Source organism: Panicum virgatum, chromosome 2K (assembly GCF_016808335.1).
Source record: "Panicum virgatum strain AP13 chromosome 2K, P.virgatum_v5, whole genome shotgun sequence".
NCBI classification, from domain to species: domain Eukaryota; kingdom Viridiplantae; phylum Streptophyta; class Magnoliopsida; order Poales; family Poaceae; genus Panicum; species Panicum virgatum.
This window is the reverse complement of record NC_053137.1, coordinates 15,885,484-15,903,381: the sequence shown is the minus strand read 5'-3', so window position 1 is coordinate 15,903,381 and position 17,898 is coordinate 15,885,484. Positions and strand designations below refer to the sequence as shown.

The 17,898-nt window shown below is 46.1% G+C and overlaps 2 long non-coding RNA genes across 4 annotated transcripts; both read right to left on the bottom strand.

Moving 5' to 3' along the window:
* Window positions 1–1,980: 1,980 nt before the first annotated feature.
* Window positions 1,981–2,721, bottom strand: LOC120668788. 2 transcript variants are annotated; one of them, XR_005672568.1, is made up of 3 exons: window positions 2,630–2,721; window positions 2,421–2,546; window positions 1,981–2,318 (listed from the first exon to the last, which is right to left on the bottom strand). It is a non-coding gene; the product is annotated as an uncharacterized LOC120668788 (long non-coding RNA). The 2 variants fall into 2 exon arrangements; XR_005672570.1 differs by having other exon boundaries at window positions 2,421–2,540.
* A 7,548-nt stretch (window positions 2,722–10,269) lies between these two features.
* On the bottom strand, window positions 10,270–12,815 carry LOC120668779. Of its 2 annotated transcripts, XR_005672563.1 has the most exons (4): window positions 12,763–12,815; window positions 12,454–12,660; window positions 12,263–12,360; window positions 10,270–10,679 (listed from the first exon to the last, which is right to left on the bottom strand). It is a non-coding gene; the product is annotated as an uncharacterized LOC120668779 (long non-coding RNA). The 2 variants fall into 2 exon arrangements; XR_005672560.1 differs by lacking the exon at window positions 12,763–12,815 and having other exon boundaries at window positions 12,454–12,735.
* Between the last annotated feature and the right edge of the window lie 5,083 nt (window positions 12,816–17,898).

Sequence of the window (17,898 nt, the reverse complement as noted above, 5' to 3'; positions counted from 1 at the left end):
ATAGCATTTTTAGCTTGGCCATTTGGAAACTTTATGGATATGATATAATTAAGGCCCTGTTTGGGAGAGCTTTTTTGAAACTCGCTTATAAGCTGAGCAGGCTTATTTGATAAGCTGCGATCTGGAGAATCTGCTGTCCAGAATAAGCAAGGTGTTTGGCTGTCCTGATTATTGCTGGTAGATTATCTGTCATGTATATAAAATGACCGTTATACCCCTAAGGCTGATAATAACTCTTTTTGTTTGTAACACTGATGTAAAGACAATTTTCTGCATCTATCAGTATCAGACTTCCTGAGGCACCAATAATATCAATTGAACAGTATGAGTGTTAACCAATGCTGACATCCCTTCCCTACTCCAGCCAAATCACCATGCGCATTTAGCATCTCACCACCCCACTTTCTCGCTATACAAAACGAATATAAATTATTGCTATCATTATATTATACATGCCTTACAGCAAATTACGTACACTAATACATACTAGCTACCAGGAGATTACAAAAACACAAAACATATGTGAAACCTACGAAACTTTGATGCGAGCAAAAACTTGAAAATTAGGGAGTTCCATCTTCCTTTCCGGCCGTCTCTCTCTCTCTCTGTGTCTCTCTCTCTGTCTCTCTGTCTCTCTCTCCCTTCGACTGCGGTGGCAGTCGGACGGCCTCGGAGTGGTAGACCCTTCTCCGTACAAGCCATTTCTGGCATTCCCTCGGCCCGGATTAGGGGGGGTGAGGCGGTCGGCGCCAGCTGATCGCCGTGGTGGCGGCGGTGTGTTGGTCGCGTCGGGGTGCTCCAACAGTGGGCGGTGGCTGGCGGTGGGTGAGCGGGCCTTGTCGCCATGCCATGGTAGCAGCGGCGGACGGGCTGGCCATGTCCAAGGTGGTGGTGGGCGAGCGGGACTCATTGGCGTGCCGTGGTGGCGGTGGGCGAGCGGACCCACTACTACAGCCACCCCTATCACCACCGGTTCTAAAAGTACATCACCAACGGTTTTGGGTACTGTTGGATTTAAGTCGTTGGTGATAGCAGGGCCATCACCGCCGGTTCCAGAACTGTTGGTGATGGGGACATCAACACCGCCGGTTCGTATCTGCAACCGTTGGTGATGGGGACATCAACACCGCCGGTTGAAGACACGAACCGGCGGTGAAGACCTTTTTCCCATAAAAAATATTTTCATATAATAATATTGCATCATTGTGGAACACCTCATTTGCTCAAGAACAAGCGGATTCAGTTATTAGCTTAACTGAATTATATTAGGTAAGCTCATCTCATTACTTAAACATGCATTCAACCTATCAGCTACTACTAAGCTAGCTAGGTTCAATAGCACAATATATGTTTGCAGTCCAAATTCAAACAAAAAAAAACTTGAAGCAGAAATTTGTAGAAATCATAATAAAGCAGAAAGCAGAGATTTCTACAAGAACTGATAATCCATTACATATGATATAGTCCGTATAAAATGAGTAGCCTTATGGCGTGAGATAAAGAATTGGTTGCACTTCAGTATGATGGGAGGTTACAATCTATGTTGGCTAAAATAGTTTCATCAATATTGTCGGACAGCTTAGATATATTTAGTGAATTGTGGGACTTACCCAAATAGACTATTGAGTAGGGCATCAGAGTTGCATGCAGATTACCAGGCAAGACCCCTCACCAAAGATAACAGAAAGAAAAAGGAGATAAGCAAAGCCTGATCAGAAAGCCAGCCTTTAGAAATTCGTGCACTTTTGAAATAAGCTTTGTACTACTGGTAGATGCATGCAAAAACTTTCTTTTATGTGGTAAATTGATGTCATATGCAGGACCAACAATTCCATATTATTTAACGGTAACAAAAATGCATTTACAAAGTTTAGGAGAGTGCATGCCTCTTATACAACAGATTCAGTTTCTATCAGCGCATAATCATTTGCAGAGTGCATACCTGCTTCACCAGTGGCCATGGCATAATTGTAAAAGGGAGGACAAAGCATCCATTTGTACTCATGCCAAAATGAAATTATTACAAGCACATAACAGCAATTACGAAATTCACCAAAATTTCATGGGACAATTAGATGACGTGAGATGTGAGCATGTATTACATCCAACATATCCAATCAATCGGCACAAGGTAGATAAACTGAACTATCAGAACCTGCAACCATAGAAGGTGACTTGCCAAGGTGTTGTCTGAAGTAGTTAATTCACATTCATGTACTCCACTACACCTTATTATCCCGCGGCATCCAAATTACAGTATGATGCTCCTAGATCAATGGTTTGCATCATCCCCTGAAATTAATCCTCTCCAAAGGTCTCTGATACGCACACAACAGGAAAATAGTGATTAAATTTACTCCCAAACAAGAAGGGTAGTAGTAATCTGCAGAACAATGCAGGAAGGAGTAAGACTGAATTACCTGAAGAGTGAGTGGGCTGGTTCACACAGCATCTTCTGAAGATCATCTTATTATCAGTCAATGTTCCCATTATTTGTCAAAATATATTCAACCTGCCCCAAGTCTTCACTAATTGCTGCGCTGAAACTTATTGTGAGAAGGTAGATTTAGCGAAGCAAAAAGGGCAATTATCCATCTGCTTAGCAATAGAAATATGCATGGTTACTTACTTTGATGCATGGGCAGGTGTGTCATTTTCCAGGTCATACATATCTTCATCCCAATATATGAACTTTGCTTACAGACTTTTAACAAAGTCCAAAGAAACCAACAAGACATAAAAAACTTACATGTGAGCAGTGAGAGCTTCATATGGTATGAGTAGAAATTAGTGTATCTACCACCGAATGTTTCCCTCTAGCATTGCGGCATTGCCTACTGAAGAAAAGAGAAATAGGAAACCGACTCCGTGGATTAGCAGTACCTGGCTGTAGCAGATGAGGGACGTGTTGAATCCGGCCAGGCATTCTCGATCATGTGCAACACAACCAGATCGAACAAATCAGCCTGCAAACAACCACATCAGTTTAGGAAATGGGCGGGGGAAGGCTCCTGGCTTCTAGGCGGCTCCGGCCTGAGCTCAAGGAGGAGTGTACCGGCCTAATCTCGGAGCGCCACGGTGAGGGAGGGAGGAGGGCCGGCGCCGCCGTCATGGGAGATCGCGGGAAGAGGGAGGACGAGGGGGCAAAGGGCTAGCCGCTGCAGATCCGCCATGCCCTGCACGGATCCGGCCGCCATGGCCGCCGCGCAGGCCTCCGCCACTGCCGCCGCTACGGGAGGGGGCGGGAGGAGGGTGGAGGGAGGAGGAGGGGGCGGAGGGCCGGGCGCTGCCACCATGGGAGGGCGTGGGAGGAGGGAGGATTGGGCGGAGGGCCAGCCGCCGCTGCCATGGGAGGGCGCGGGACGAGGTTGGAGGACGGGGCGGAGGGCCGGCGCCGCCGCCATGGGAGGGCGCGGGAGGAGGAATGGGAATGGGGAGGAGGGCGGCGCCCCGAGGGAGGGAGGGCTGTGGGCGGACGCCAGGGGAAGGAGGAAAAAAATACCGGAGAGAGAGAGGGAGGGGACAATGAAAAAAAATAGGTGGAGAACACATCACCGTCGGGTCATATTACAACCTGACGGTGATGCTTACGTATTACGAACCGGCGGTGATGTTGTCGAGAGAATCACCGCCGGGTCGTATTACGAACCAGCGGTGATACGTAAGCATCACCGCTGGGTCCATTTGGAACCGGCGGTGATAGACTATCACCGCCGGTTCAAAATAAACCGGCGGTGATGGGGCGTTGACAATGATGTATTCTATAGTTGTGACCGCACCTGGGTGCTGCGGCGATGGCAGGCCAGCTGGCTGTGTCAGCGTGCCACGGGTACACATGCCCTGTGGCAGATGTTGATAGAGACAATGGCTGCTGTCAGAGCCGACATCGATGGTCAGTGGCGGCTTCGACATACGGTGCTGTGACGTGAGCAGCGGAGTCATGTTTGGGTTTGCATGGTCCGGTTGGAGGGGGTGACGGGCGACGTAGCTATGGGGCTACTGCTGGCAGCCAGCACATCGATGTCCCCAGAAGAGGCTTTTGTTAGGCGGTGGGATAGTGGCGGTGGCGATGAAAAGTGGGGGGGGGGGGGGGGGGCTCGCTTCGTGGTCCGGTGTCCATGCTAGAAGGTTCTTAGGTGAAAGCATTGGCCACAGCGACACCGCTGAGTGCCGTTTCCTCTTTAGCATGTCTTCCATGTGTGAAAACCTGGTCCATTTTGGATGTGTGATGACGGCGCCATTGGCATCGCTCCCTTCCTGAAGGTGTAGCATTTCAGATTATCATCATGGCTACGAAGCGGGGTGAGGGTTTGCGATTGAAAATTGGAGCTGCTCTTCGTTGAGCTTGGCAACGATGATAGTGGCGACTGTTAGCTTCAGACCCATTAGGAGGTGTTTGTTGGGTGGGCTATTATGGGAAGTCGAAGCTGCTGGCTACTTGGGGGCCATGCTCGGCACAACAATGACTGTGGCGGTGGGTCATGTTGTACTCTACCGCGTCACGTGGGGTCGCTATCCCTTCGGATGTCTTTTGGAATTTGGGCTGGCCAATCTTTTTGTACATTATTTTATTTCATCTTAATTGAGCGGTAGAGCTCATGCCTTTAGTTTAATGAAGTTAAGAAAGCAATGCTACCTCGCCCGAAAGGGCACTTGTTTGCAAGGATGAAGATGAAATACTACGGTGATGTTCTTACAAAATAATGATACCAGTACAATTAGTCAATTAATGTACTGTACCGAGGATTTTGGCTGATCAACAGCTATGCTTTTAGTCAACTAAACTAGTTACTGCCTCTAGTAGTCATGAATAGTGACGCTTTGGTCACAATCCAGTCAAACATTTGAGACGTTATTCCTCCAAAAAAAAAACTTTTGAGACTTTCTAGGTGCCATCCAAGAAACAGAGGAGCATTCCTCAAAAAAAAAGAAAAAAAAAGAAACAGAGGAGCAGACGCTCGGGTCGCGGAAAAGGAACAGTTGGATGCTAAAGCTAGAGGCACGTATGCTTCAAGTTGAATCCTCCATTCCCTGATGCATCCCAATCATGCATAGTTGTATGGTTTCTACCTACAGCTTCCTTGCAACCCATGGCAAGAGTTGCATTTTGCAAACCAACACTAAAGTACCAGTGCGTATAGCTAGTAGTGATGAGCATGCAGTAGGCTTGGCAATATATATGTGACCATCAGTAATACAGACGAGTAATTGCGTCATTATTACCTTGTCATCATATGGGAAAATGATTCACTCCCTTACAGCAGGTGATGAATTAATGGAAAATCTTGATGCGAACTTGGAAAAAAAATGGAAAATGTCATTTTACATAATGGAAGACCTGCCCCTTTTTTTGTAATCTGCTATGCAAAGTGCACCTATGGACATTTTTTGCTCAAACTAATTATCTAAGCTAGCTAGCAGGCTATGGAGCAAAATGAACCTGCATGCTAACGCTCAAACAAATTAGCACGACCACAGTCACACGGATCGCGGTATAGGCATCACGATCCCACTACGGGACACAGGCAGTTTGCCCAGTGTCAGGAACACTCGGCAAAGGCCTTTATACACTCGGCGAAGGATTTGCCGAGTGTAACACGATAAAAGTCACTCAGCAAACAAATTGACGGCGAAGCCACTTTTACCGAGTGTCTTTTCTCGAGCACTCGGCAAAGCTTTGTCGTGTGCCAATACGCACTCGGCAACATAAAGTAAAACGGCCGGCCCAGTAACAGTTTGCGTCAGTTTCGCCGAGAGCCAAATGGAAGGCACTCGGCAAAGGCTCTAGCTTTACCGAGTGCCTGGTCGTAAATGCACTCGGTGAAGGTCGTGTCTTTGCCGAGTGTTTTTCCCTTGGCACTCGGCAAAGCCATTTTCCAGCAACCTGGAAATGGACGCTTTGCCGAGTGCCGAGGTAAAAACACTCGGCAAAGTTATTTTTTTCACTGTTATCTCGCATATATGAGCTCCCTCTTTGAAACATCAAATATAACATTATATATACATCACAGGCAATTAATATCACATATTCTCATGTTCCACAAGCATTATTCCAACATCGACAAGTCCAACAGCGACAAGTCCAACATCCGCAAGTCTAATAACCACAAATCTAACATCATATAGTCCATAATACAGCACACACATGTCTAACAACCGAATGATATCTTAATCATCTCTGGTCAGATCTTGAAGCTGGCCACTGTGACTTCGGAGAATGCTCATCCGGAGGCTCATTTGATGCCACCCCCGATTGATTCTGGAAAAAAGATTACATTCCAAGTCAATATTTAATTTAACATCAAACAACCCATCATGACTCTTGCCTATACAAAAAGTTTTGAAGTCAAATCTCAATTCGATCGTCACTTTGACTCAAAAGCTTAACGAATCCTGCACAATTCTCTTAAACTTCTTCGGGATACTTCGTTTCGTAATCAACATACGTCACAACTTTTGCAAAACCTTCTCAATTTTCTATCACAACCTCCACATATGTGATCATGATATCATGACAAATCTCATGATTTTCAGAGTTCATTTGCTTTTTATATAATTTAAAACCTATTCAGTCACACGTTCCTGGAAATGTTTTGCGAACAAGATATTTGAATTTTTGTTTCAAATCTTCAACATTGACTCAAATTGGACTCAATAATATGAATATCAACTTTTCCATTCATTATAGTACATTATTCCAAACAGTTGTGGTTCAAATTTGAATTTTCCCCGAAATACCTTTTACTGAAAGAAATTAACTAAATATAGAAAATATAATGAAAAATATACCAAATTTTAATATGTAGTGCTTCATATCGTATGAGAACAGGGGAAAAATTTGGAAACTTGGAGTGAAAGTTTTTTTAAAATTTTCGCCGAGTGCCTCAAAGGACACTCGGCCAATCAGTCACTTTGCCGAGTGCTGCGCTTTTGGCACTCGGCAAATAGATGTCTTTGCCGAGTGTCCGTTACTGACACTCGGCAAACGAGCGGTTTTGCAACAGGGTCGTCCACGTGTCCATGTATGTCACGGGAGAAAACCATTTGCCGAGTGCCCCGCCTTAACATTAACACTCGGCAAAACCAAACGGAAAAACCTTTTGCCGAGTGCCCCACCCTTAACACTCGGCAAAACCAAACGGCCCCGCCGGCTGTTAACCGTTATGGGTTATTTGCCGAGTGCCACATGCCCGACACTCGGCATATTCTGGGTTTGCCGAGTGTCTAGAATATGGCACTCGGCATATTCTGGGTTTGCCGAGTGTCTATGTTTTGCCGAGTGTTTAATTATTTACACTCGTTAAATGGTGTTGTTGCCGAGTGCTCGATAGTTGGCACTCGGCAAACCATGAAGCACTCGGCAATGATTGGTTTTCCGGTAGTGTCCGTGTCCCGGGATCTTTCATTCCGGATCGGAATCGGGACCGATAGGGTACGTACAACGGGTCGATGCCTGGGACGGTACTTGGGACGTCGTTCCTTTAATCGCGGGTACTTGCGGTGAGCGCGCAGGGCGGCGGCCGAGCATAGCCGGCGGCGTAGAGGCGGAGGTATGGTGGCGACGGCAGAGTCTGGGCCTTCGGCCTGGGCGGGTGCGCGTGGGAGGCGAGTGCTGGGGCAAGGCTGCGATGGGCGCGTAAGGCAGCAGCACAGAGCGACGCACAGACTGTGGCCAAAGCGACCCACATGTCAATGACTCAGATTGACCCCACATATTATTGTGATGGGATGTCAAATTCTAAAAGGCTCATGAATTTAGACTCAAATCTTGAATTCTCGCTTTTTTTTTCTAGTCACAGGGAGGTCGATCTGTTTTTCTGCTGCACTGAGAGAGCTAAATGGGCTAGGTGGATCTTATGGGCTAAATGGGTCTCAAGTTAAGTTGGCCACATTTACAATTTTAAGAATTTGATCACGTCAACTGTTTTAATTTAATATACACGTTAAGTTTGTCCCTGGCTCAATTATCACAATAGTATAAATGCTTATGTAAACAATTCTATCATGGGATCACGATCCTCGTTTTATATCTATGTTCCAGCTGCATCGACCCAATTATCTAAGGAGCACGTTCCACTTTTCGATCCAATCGTACTAAATAGGTATACCCCTCTAGAAACCGGAAACTTAATATTGACGTTCCACGTGCCACATTCCGAACTTTTGTGACTATCCACACATATGGTGCTTCACAAACAGAGCTCGTTTCCAGCTTGTTTTGTCTGGTGGCCTACTCGGTGGCTCTGCATGGGAAGCACCAGGCCCTGAGCCAGTTTCTGCAGATTTGGTGCTTAGGGCAGTTTCAACCTAGACTCTACCATGGAATCTAAGTATATTTATAGCCATCTATTTATAGCTTTTTTGCTGATGTGGTACCCAAATTATTGAAGTGAGAAGGAAAAAAACAAGACTTGGTTTCTAGATAAGATCTCAAGTCTACGCGCCCTTCAATGCCCAAGAAATCAGGGAGACTTGCGTTGTGAAAGAGGCGTGGAGTCCATTGATCTTGTGATGGAAGAAAAACATTAAATAATTTTATGTATAGAAACTACTATTACACATTTTGCATTGGGAAGTATAGTTTTTTTGTGATGCAGTCTTTGAGGCTTAAGACTCTACGAGTGGAGTCTGCATTGCATTGGGACTGTCCTTATGCGACGGTCGATCATGTTCCTCCTGCTTGTGTCTATACACGGCTCGGAACAGCTTCCCTACGAGTTTGAATCCTGTTCCCTGGTGTTTCCCAATCCCATCATTGTTGTCTGCGAGGCTATAGCGTCGATCAACCTGTAGCTAGCACAATCACCACACTCAAGGTCAAGGGTACCCAGCTGCCAGCTAGCTGCAAGTTCTGCCTCTTATATGTATGGACTGCAGACCGAGGAGGATACATAGGATGGGAGTACAAGTACTGAACAATATGGACAAGAGCGATGCAATGCTAGGAGAATTCGGTTTTATCTTTCGCCGATCTTCAATTTCATCCATTCAGGGTAGATCATTCAGACTTCAGAGTACGTGCGCCTCCTCATCTCCTCCCCTGTCGGAATTCAATGCAATTCGACAGATAACCTGATCGAACTGCATTAAATTCCATAACAAGATAGGTGACCATCAAGTTTGACTGATGCTCTGAAATGACACTGCCGGTACTCTAATCACGCTTTAATTAGGGGAGCAAGAAGAAAAGGGTGAATTAAATTTTGTTCTTGATTTAGCTATATGAACTCCTAGGAGTTCTCATATCAGCAAGCAAGTCATTCGCGAGTTGGATCATGGACTTCCGGAAGAAGCGGAACCATGCACACACATCTTAATTGACCATTGTAATTCAAAGGTGAGAAGCAAAATTGTGAAACCAATAGTACGAAACAATTTAACCAGAAGGGGGATCGAACACACACACACACACACACACTATCTAGAACCGAGATGACGCAGCTAATGATACTTGTGGCAGCAAACTGAAAATTGCATGCTCAACCAGATGGCCGTAGGCAACTATTCCTGAGCGCTACACTCAGGGTACCCTTTATATACTCAAGCACATCAACCTTGTCCTTGTGCCAACGCGAGATCGTTCTTTCCTGCCGGTTTGCAAGAGCAGGAGGTCTGGTGCCTATACGAGAAGCAGGCAATAGCTTGCCTTTTTGTAAATGCGCTTCACAACAGCCGTCCTAAAAGTTGGAATCATGTCCCCTGGTGCTTCCCAGTCCCATAGGCCTAGATATATGAACTGCAGGCCGAGGAGGACTGGACATATTGTTAATCTCTATCTCTGTACTATTTCTAAAGCAAGTATTGTTTACTTGGTTCATCAATCGGAATTCTAATTGAAATCTGGACAAATTAATCGGGATCCAAACCGTAATTTGGATAAATCCATCAGAATCTCAATTGGAATACGGACAATCAATATCTCGCACGATCACAACATGGACAATCAATATCTCGCACGATCACAACATGGTCTGTACATGAAGTGAACGCGGCATGGTCTGTACATGATATTACAGAGATCTATTATATTAGCCATATTAACGCACGGGCACTATATATGCTAGTTTTTTTCTAAAAAACAAGAGACTTATTTTTAATGGGACACGCCTACCATAAGGACAAAAGTAGTACCCTGATAGTAGTATTCAGTTTCACAATCTTTCGCTGATGGATATTCAGCTCCATTCATTCAGGGTAGTTGAGGCTTTAGACAGACAGCAAATCTTCTCTCTTGTACTACCTCTGTCCACAGAAGAATGCAATTCTCACTTTACGAGGAGTCAAAGAATTCGAATTTTGACTAAAGTTATATAAAAAAAGTAATAATATTTGTGATACAAAATAAGTACCATTGGATTTGTTATAGAATATATTTTTATAATAAATTTATTTGGAGATATAAGCGCTAATAATATAAGCGCTAACAAAAAAGTGGTTGCGCCATCTGTCCAGGCCAGCCCCGTCGCAGCTCGTCCAGGCCGCTGCCGCTCCCATCGAAGCTCGTCCAGGCCGCCGCTGCGCTAGGCTGTTGCTCGTCCAGGCCGTCGCCGAGCCAGATCGCCGCCGAGCTCGAGCCACGTGGCTGCAGCAGCCTGCCTCACGATGCTTGCTCCACCTTCCTGGTTCGAGCTGCATGCGCGGCCTTACTTTTTCGAGCTTGCTCCACCTCAGCACGCTCCCTAGAAGCACACGATTCAAATGTCAAGCAAACGTCAAACTTTCAAACAAAAAATACTCTCTCAATACTCCAACGATTCAAATGAGATTTGAGCCATAGATGCACGGTCACAAGGACTAATAGATCCAGGAAAAAGATCGCAAAAGAATCAAGAAACCACTGTGAATCGAGTGAAAATCCGAATGTCTATGCTAGGAACGCGATTTGGGGAAAACTCCAAATCCGAGCCAATTTTTGAGAGATTTGGGGGGGGGGGGGGGGGGGGGGAGTTGAATCAAAGACGCACAAAAGAATCCTAACAATAAAAGCCCTCAAACAATTTCATGAATCCGCACTAAAATCGCCAGCTTCAACGTGCCCAGTGCCGCCATGCATTCACCGGCGACCCAGGCAAGCTCGCAGTAGGGTCGCGTGCGCCTGTACCCACACGCCGCCACTGAAGCTCTGTGCAGGCCGGGGCCCCTGCCTCCTGCGCGTGGCCGCCGGGCAAGGCCGACGATGGGGACAGTTTGAGAGAGAGAGAGTGTGTTGAGCTGAGAGGAGAGACTAAGAGATGCCCTGTTTGTTTCCGAGATTTTTTTTAATGCCCGTCGACTGTGTTTAAATTTTGTAGGGACGGACAGTGGTCTCACCCGCCCCTACAAATAATGTCATCACCTGCCTCTAAAAATGGGTTCATTTTTAGAAATGGGTGAGAGGGTGACCCGCCCTATAAAAGGATTTTTAGGGGCGACTCTATTACTACAGTAACTTAGTTCTTTTTGTAGGAATGGATGAAATTTTAGTTCGCGCTTAAAAGAACTCAAGGTGCTGCTACAAATTATTTTTGTAGTAGTGCGAGCTGAGCCCGGCGTGAACTTGTGCCGTGAAATGCAAAGTCCGTGCTCAAAGATTTGTGTTCATGTTATTGGTGAATGCATGTTGTACAGTGTTTAATTTGAGATTAAATTAAATGGCTATGAATAATGATACATCCATCTATCAGAGTTTAATTTGTTCTTATAACCATAACTAGAAGGAAAACCTGAGCAGGTTGCAGATCTTTGGTATCCAGGAACTAATCCTTGGACTAATTGCTAAGATAAACGGTCATACATGCTCCTCTCTGCATGCTGATTCTCAGTTGCGAGTTGTGTTAATTTTACACTTATTTCAGCTACTAGATAGACATCCATTGAGACGCTCACATGCAGTCTGACTGGGGAGATCAGTAGGAAGCCAATCAATAACCCGAAATTGCAAATGCGTTCTAACTAAGCAAGGAACTTAGTTAATGTTAATGCCTTGACTTTTAGGCCTATCTTTAGTTTAACCTTTACAGATATATTGCAAGACGAGGCTATCTACAGAGAGGTCAGAACACACGCATCGTACCAACCCACATCGACCTGCACACAAATATCAAATGCTCCATCCACCTTCAGACATCGTTGACAAAACAGTATCACATCACAGTTATAGATCCAGATCAGCATACCAATTCGCGCAAATAAAATAAAACGACACGGATCGAAAGAAATTCCAACCAAACTTAAATGGGAAATGTGCCATGCTGCTGCAGAAGAGAAATCGAAGAGCACCCACCTTGCTTGTAGCCTCGTAGTAGTTGATGAGCGCCCACTGGTACTTGGACTGATCCAACCTGAACTAGTTCACCACGTTCTCGTCGAGGCTGGCCTAATCTGTGACCACAACATCGAGAGAATCTGAGCATGAGAACCCCCAAATCTCAGGAGAAAAAAACAGAAATCTTGCGCCCGCTCTGCTCGGCCCACCCGTGCCGCTCCTGCCGCGGCCGCGCGCTGCTGCTCCTGCCTCCGCTCGCGCCGCTCCACTCGCGGCCGCACGCTGCTCTTCCTGCATCCGCCCGCGCCGCTCGCTTGCGGCCGCTCGCGCCACTCCTCCTGCCTCTGCTCGTGGCTGCGCATGCCGCTCCTCCTGCCTCTGCCCGCGCTGCTCACCTGCGGCCGCTCGCACTGCACCTCCCGCGGACGCGCGTCCGCCCGCGCCGCTCGCCTGTGGTTGCTCGCGCCGCTCCTCCTGCCTCCGCCCGCGCTGCTCACCTGCGGCCGCTCGCACCGCACCTTCCGCGGACGCGCGCGCCGCTCCTCCTGCGGAGGGTTCTGCCGTGGCGGCCGCGCAAGTGGATCTGAGGCTGAAGGGAGGGGAGGAGGATGAAGCTACTAGGGTTTGTGTGCGTGTGATGGGAGTCGTTGGATTGGATATGGATGGTTAGAAAATGTTGGGCTATTTGGGCTGAAATGGGCCTAGCTTGCTTAGCTTTTTTCTATTTATTGCATCATCATTGTGAAGTAACAAGACATATAAAAATAATTATTTATATATACCAAAATATTTTTGGTATATAATAAACTACATGTTAGTTCTCTTGCAGAAGTTTCGATAATTTTCAAACAGATTTGATATTTTCAACCATTTAAATGAATTTCTACATGCTTATCAAAAATAATTACATGTTGAACTATGTATACTTCCAATAAGATTAAAAAAATTTAACAAATATTATATTTAAGCTCATATAATTACATCCCATGTCCTGGAGTTGAATGAAAAATTAAATTGTCTTATATGGATAATTCAAACTTCATTTTCAAACTACACCATAATAATTACAATAATATCTAAATTGGGTAAAAAAAATTCTACAAATTGACATGACAAGATATTTTTGGTCCATGATCTTTCCATAAAAACCTTAGATGATTTTAATAAAGTGGCAACATACATTGTTCATAAGAGAATGCATCTCTTCCGTAGTTTCTTATAACTTAAGTCAAACTTTAAGATTTGAACACCTCATAATATTTTTGAACTCATATGAACTTCAAACTTAGACATAACCTTATGCTTACCATAGTATTGGAAAATATAAAGTTGTATTGCTAAATTGTTATGCAAAAAACAGATTTTTTATTCTCTACTTAGGTGAAAAGAAAGGACATATGTAAAAGATCCAAGAAATAGCAATTACCATACAAAAATATCATTAAATGAAAGATCGTGATTTTAGAAAAATTCTAAAAAAAGATCATCAAATTTTGAGTTCTTATGAGGGAGAAATACTGATTACAAAATTTAATTCTAGTTTATAAAGAGAAAGATGAACAGAACTCACAGAGTACAAAGCTAGCATGTATCCACCTATTTCGTGAGAGTTGATAATGGCTATCATGGAAATGGCAGACCTCTCACGAAATCATTTACATGACAGTTTATGGAACACCACCATGAAGTAGGCACAATTTTCATGAGAGTGTTAGGATCACCTACACGAAAATAAATATTTTCAGGAGCTCGATGGAAGTCTTCTATGGATGTGACCGTCGTGGTAGAACTCGCCTCTAGGATCCAAGATCTCGTTCAAAATGAATCCGGTGAGCTGCTCGCACACGGCGTTGATCCGATCAGTAGAGTAACATTCATCCCTCATTTGAGACATCTATCATTTAGAAAAAAGGATTAACATCTTGTGCGTTACTACAATTATGAAAATATACTAGTGAACGGTTTGGACGTACTCTCGTGTCTTCATCAGTAGCCTTCCCGCATGGAGTCATGATGTGCAAATAGTCGCATACGTAGTACCCGCACCAATCAGTTCCTTGTTGTTGTCTCGCACACTTAAGGAGAAATAAATAAATTACTCAATTTAGAATAATTTGGGATTATATATTTAACTAGACAAATCTTTATGAATCAACATACCGGATAATCCATGTTAACGTTCAGTTCGGGCCTCCATTGACCACGTCCTTTGTTATTTTTCACAAATTTTTTCCAAACCCTGCGCTCAAAGTTAAGTTTGATATTCAGGAATTGTTATTAATAGAAAAAAGATTTGATTGTGCAAACTGAACTTACCTGTTCAAGGGGTCTAGGATATGTTGGATTGCGGACTTTGGATTTCTCAATGAGTCAAAGAATATAAGATTGCCGGTCTCTACAGAAAGTATGAGTAAAATCCAATGATAACTATGGATTGAGAGGCAGTGGAGGCCTGCTCCTTGGTGTGATGAGTGATTGCCAACACGTGGAGTGGACTAACTGTGTGTAGTCGCGACTCTGTGGAGATTGCGCCGGTTCTTGGTCTGTGGTGTGCAGGTACACAGATGGCGCGGTGGCAGCGAGATGGTTTGGACAAGAGCGAGGCACGTGCCGATGCACCATGCGGCGGCGTTGCGGTGGCAGGGAGCTCGACGACCATGCGGAGGCGGGAGACGTTGCGGTGGCGTTGGAGGCCCGACCGGACGACCGTGCAGTGGAGAAGGGCGGCCCAGATGCTTGGGCCACTGCTGGGTCGCGTTGCGATCTCCTCCTGGGCCAAGGCGGGACGGCGTGGAGTTTGTTGGTAGCTCGGGAAAAACCAACGGTAGGGATGCGTCGACGTTGGCCAAGTCGGAGAGAGATGGTGATGGCGTCAGGATGACGAAGGCACTAGGGTTACGAAAGGAGGTCGGACACGTGGCGACATCGGGCTTGGCGGGTGTGCCGAAAACATTGTGCGGGAAGGTTTGGCGGCTCCTCCAAAACCGCCCCCGAACTCGGTTTCGGCAGTTTTCCCAAAACTGCCCCCGTGAAGATTCCAGAAGGGCGCGTGGCGACATCGGGGTGATTGCGTCGGGTCGAAGCAAACTTCTCCAAGTCGTCGCAGCTGTCGGATGGTCTTCAATGTATCTTTTTCGGTTTTGCCCTTAAGGGCCTTCTAGTTTAATTTCAGCACTTAGGGGTATTCTAGTCTTTAGAGGGAGACTTGGAGGAGAAGAAAGAAAGGGAGGGTAGAAGCACATGGATGGATAAAGGAAGGCAGAGTTGGAGCGGCCTGGGTTCTCTCTCTGGTTGGTGCATAAGACACAGGCGGCGCCCTTCCCTGTCTCCTTCTTCATCTCTGTTCTTTCTCTTCCTCCTCTGGGATTGAGATTTTGAGATGGATTCTTGAGACTATGTATTGAATTCGATTGGGAAAGGAGGCCTCATCCTCCTTGTGCCCTCTGGGCTTTTCAATTCCTTGTGAATTCAATACTATGTGTTCTTGTGTTTGGGTTGAATTTCAATTCCGCGATGAATTCCTTTGTTGCACGAGATCGTAGTAGTTCTTAGAGCTTTTTGTGTTGAATCCATGCCCTCTTGCCTAGTGCAAAACCCCTAGGATTCACGAGCTCCTCAGGATCGAAGTTCTTGAGTGTTTCACATTTTGAGAAAACCTCGTTCTTGCTCGGGATTTCGTCGATTCCTCTCAAACCATGGAGTGAATCATCAATTCCTTTGGTGGGTAGGTTCACAAGGTCTTTTGTGATCGTGCTTGCATTTTTTGGTGAGATTTGGACTTGTTTTAATCCTCGAATCGTCAAGTCTTGGATCGAGCCGCGAGCAAAAACAGAGGTTTCTGCGTCTTGCTGAATTTTTCTTATCACTGGTTAAACCGACGCTTGTCTGGGTGATCGTCGGTTCAACCGGTGAATAAAAGTTTCGGGCTTTAGGGTTTTCTGGTGTTCTTCTGTTGCACCGGTGCTTTGGTCTTTACAAGCATCGGTTCAACCCGGCGTTGCTGTTGGGTGTGCAGCTTTGATCGTTCGACCGGCGTATGCATGTTTCCTAGCGTCGGTTGAACCGGTGCTCAGAACGTTCCTTTTTGCAGTCTCTCTAGACAACTGCACCGGTGTTTTGGATTTGCCATCGTCGGTTTAACCGGTGTTAGTTGAGTCAGTTTTGAAGCACCTCTGGACAACTGCACCGGCGTTCGACTTTGATTTTATCGGATCATCCGGTGTTGCATCACCGGTTGAACCGACGACGTTCAAACCACTGCATCGGATAAACCAGTGCTACCCTTTTCTCTACTGCCGGCTCTGATCATCGGTTGAACCGACGCTCTTCAAATCCATGCGTCGGATCAACCGGTGAGTCATACCGTGCGTTGTTTCTTGCGCTGTTTTCTTGTGTTTGCTTCCGCACTTGTTCACACTTTTTCCGAAGGCTATTTTGTGTTGTTGTAGCTACTCTATAGCTCCTTTGCACTTCGCCTAGGACTCTAGAGTTGGGGAACGCACTTGGATCTTGAGCCAAAGTTTTCGATCGCGATAATTTTATCGGCCTTCATTCACCCCCCCCTCTGGTCGCCTTTCTCGGTCCTACAATTGGTATCAGAGCCGGGTTGGTTTCTCTATAGCCTTCACTGGTTCAAAACCGTTGTACGACCATGGGTTCACCGGGCAAACCCCCGATTTTTTATGGAACCGATTATGACTACTGGAAGGTGTGCATGCGTGTCTATCTCTTGAGTCTAGGTTCCGAAGTCTGGGAGATTTGCGTGGACCCTGACTATGTGAACCTTGCGGTCCACATGACCGAACTTCATGTCAGGAGACACGAGGTCAATAGCAAGGCGTACAACGCTTTTATCTCCTGTCTCGCTCGTCCTGAGTTCGTTCGTGTCAGTGATCTTCATACAGCCCGGGAGATTTGGGCACGGTTGGCCAATTTCCATGAGGGAACCAACCATGTCAAGTCTAGGCTGTATGAGACTCACCAGCGGGAATATGAGAACTTTACTCAGTTGCCGGGTGAGAGCATCGACACCGTGTTCAGTCGTTTCCAATCGATTGTGAACAAGGTGCGTGCGAACCAGCCACAGGGCACCCAGACCTACTCCGATTATGAGAAGGCTATGAAGCTTCTCTATGCTCTTGATCGCAAGGTCTGGGAAGTGAAGTTCCAGACTATCATAGAGTCTGCTGGCTATGAGACCCTCACCGTAGATGAGCTTTTCAGCAAGCTCAAGGCTTCGGAGGTGGAGAAGCTCTCTCGAGCTAAGATGGAAGGCAATCATGCTGATGCCTCCACCTCCAAGTCGATGGCCATGGTAGGCAACTCTGGAGCTAACTCTGACCCTTCTCTTGGAGGTTTTTGCTTGTCTTCTCTTTGTGTCTATGACAGATGAGTAGTTGGAGGTGCTGGGAAACGAGGAGCTTGCACTGTTCATCCACAAGTTCCAGCGCGCCTTCAACAACAGACAAGCTCGAGCGAAGACCTGCTTCAACTGCGGCAAGACCGGCCACTTCGCCGCCGAGTGTCCCAAGAAGAAGAGTTCCAGGGAAGAGGACGACCGCTCCAGGCACGAAGAGTACCGCGAGCATCGTCACAAGCACAAGAGTGGGCACTCATGCAAGAAGAGTGGCGGACGCTCCAAGCGGCACCACGAG